This window comes from Lissotriton vulgaris, chromosome 9 (genome assembly GCF_964263255.1).
Source record: "Lissotriton vulgaris chromosome 9, aLisVul1.2, whole genome shotgun sequence".
Classification (NCBI taxonomy): Eukaryota; Metazoa; Chordata; class Amphibia; order Caudata; family Salamandridae; genus Lissotriton; species Lissotriton vulgaris.
In genome coordinates, this window is record NC_141697.1 from 177,877,838 (window position 1) to 177,879,550 (window position 1,713).

The 1,713-nt window shown below is 39.8% G+C and overlaps 1 pseudogene across 1 annotated transcript; it reads right to left on the reverse strand.

Moving 5' to 3' along the window:
• Nucleotides 1–823: 823 nt before the first annotated feature.
• LOC147689801 (EKC/KEOPS complex subunit TPRKB pseudogene) lies at nucleotides 824–1,413 on the reverse strand (annotated as a pseudogene). Its single transcript, XR_015299763.1, has one exon. The product of XR_015299763.1 is annotated as an EKC/KEOPS complex subunit TPRKB pseudogene (transcript).
• Between the last annotated feature and the right edge of the window lie 300 nt (nucleotides 1,414–1,713).

A 1,713-nucleotide genomic window follows, 5' to 3' on the forward strand; every position in this document is an offset into this window, starting at 1 on the left:
GAAAAGAAAGTGCCTTCTGGTATGGCTAAGATCACATGTATATTATGGAATGTGTCCGGTCTTAATAGTGCCAGCAAACAAAAACTGGTGCAGGAAGAGTTAAAACTATATCAACCACATTTGGTGTTTATGACTGAGACTCATCTGGCCTATAAAGACCGTCATTTGTTTAAACACCTTGGATATGAACTTATTGTTTGTACCTCTCAAACTATTTCTATGAAAGGGACTGCTATCTTAAGAGACAAGAGGTTTCTCTGTAAAATAATTACGGTGATGGCTGACTCAAAGGGGCGATGGTAAATTGCTCACATAGAAATTTCTGGTAAAAAATATGTACTTGCGTCATTATATGGACTTAACGTAGACGACCCTACGATGTTTGATTTTCTTAATTTGGAATTATTGAATTGGGGTGGAGAACGACTGATAATGGGTGATTTTAATTGTGTGATCAATTATAATATTGAATCTACTAAAAGGGGGGCACTAGCAGGATGTGTAAGGTTAGGGCAGCTATACTCTAATTGGCTCGACTACAGTCTCTGCAGGATGTCTGGCGCCAACTACATCCGTTTGTTCCTGGTTACACCTATTACTCAGCCCCTCATATATCCTACTCAAGAATATTAATAAAAAGGTGACTCATTTTATTACTTGCAATACATAATTATGATCCTTTTACAGCTTCGCAGAGCGAAAAGTTAAACAAACCTAATGGAGGAAAGAATCGTAAACGTGCTTCTTTAAGAAATCTTACAGAGGAACTTTATAAAATAAAAAGTATGAAAATTCTCGTAATTATCTGATACAGATAGTCCAAACAGAGTATGCTAGGATCGTTGCATCTTGTAACAAAATGATTGCGCTGTCAGCCAACAATGAAGTCAATTGTCACAAAACATCTTTTATTGACATCCTGCAAATGACACCCTCCAACAGAGTGCCAATCTTCTCTTCCTGAGGTATCAGTTTATACAGCTCTTTGACCTTTTCAATGTCTGCGATTTTTGATACCTCGGCTACAGGAACTTGCTGTCGTTCCACTCGAGAGTCAGGATTGATGGGCCGCGTCTCATCTTCAATCAAAACGACAACTTCAGCACAGTCATTGTCTGCAAGACCAAACCTTTTGAAAGCTTCGGAAATGTTATTGGTGGGAGAAAGGTTGAATATGACTTCAGCATACAGCGTCCTTGTCTTCATTCTCCCAAGCTTCTGTAAATGAACAGCCTTGTTGGCTGCTACCAGGATCTGAAGAGGATCTAAAATCATTGTAGGGCTTAGCAAGGCCCCATCAATGGATCCTTCCATTGCCATTTTCCTTAGACTTGCTGCGTTCTTCACATCATTAAACAACATGAGGGACACACTTGAACCCGGAAAGAGCTCCAGTTGTTGTTTCAAAATCATTCTCTGCGTCTGAGCACATGACATGTACTGCTGTGCCTCGGGCTCCTACCGCTGTGCTAAAGACCAGGGCTGAAACGATCCCTCACTAATTTCCTATCCGGGAAAGGGAAAAAAAAAGCTCAAGAATAGACATGGCTTGGGCATCTGAGAATCTACTGGCAGTGTCAGATATTGAAATATGCCCTCGAGTAACTTCAGACCATAACCCTATTCTGCTGTTTTTTGCTGTTACTACGGAAAATAAGAGTATAAGGCTATTTTCTTTCCCCAGATACTTATTAACTAACAAAAACTTTATCT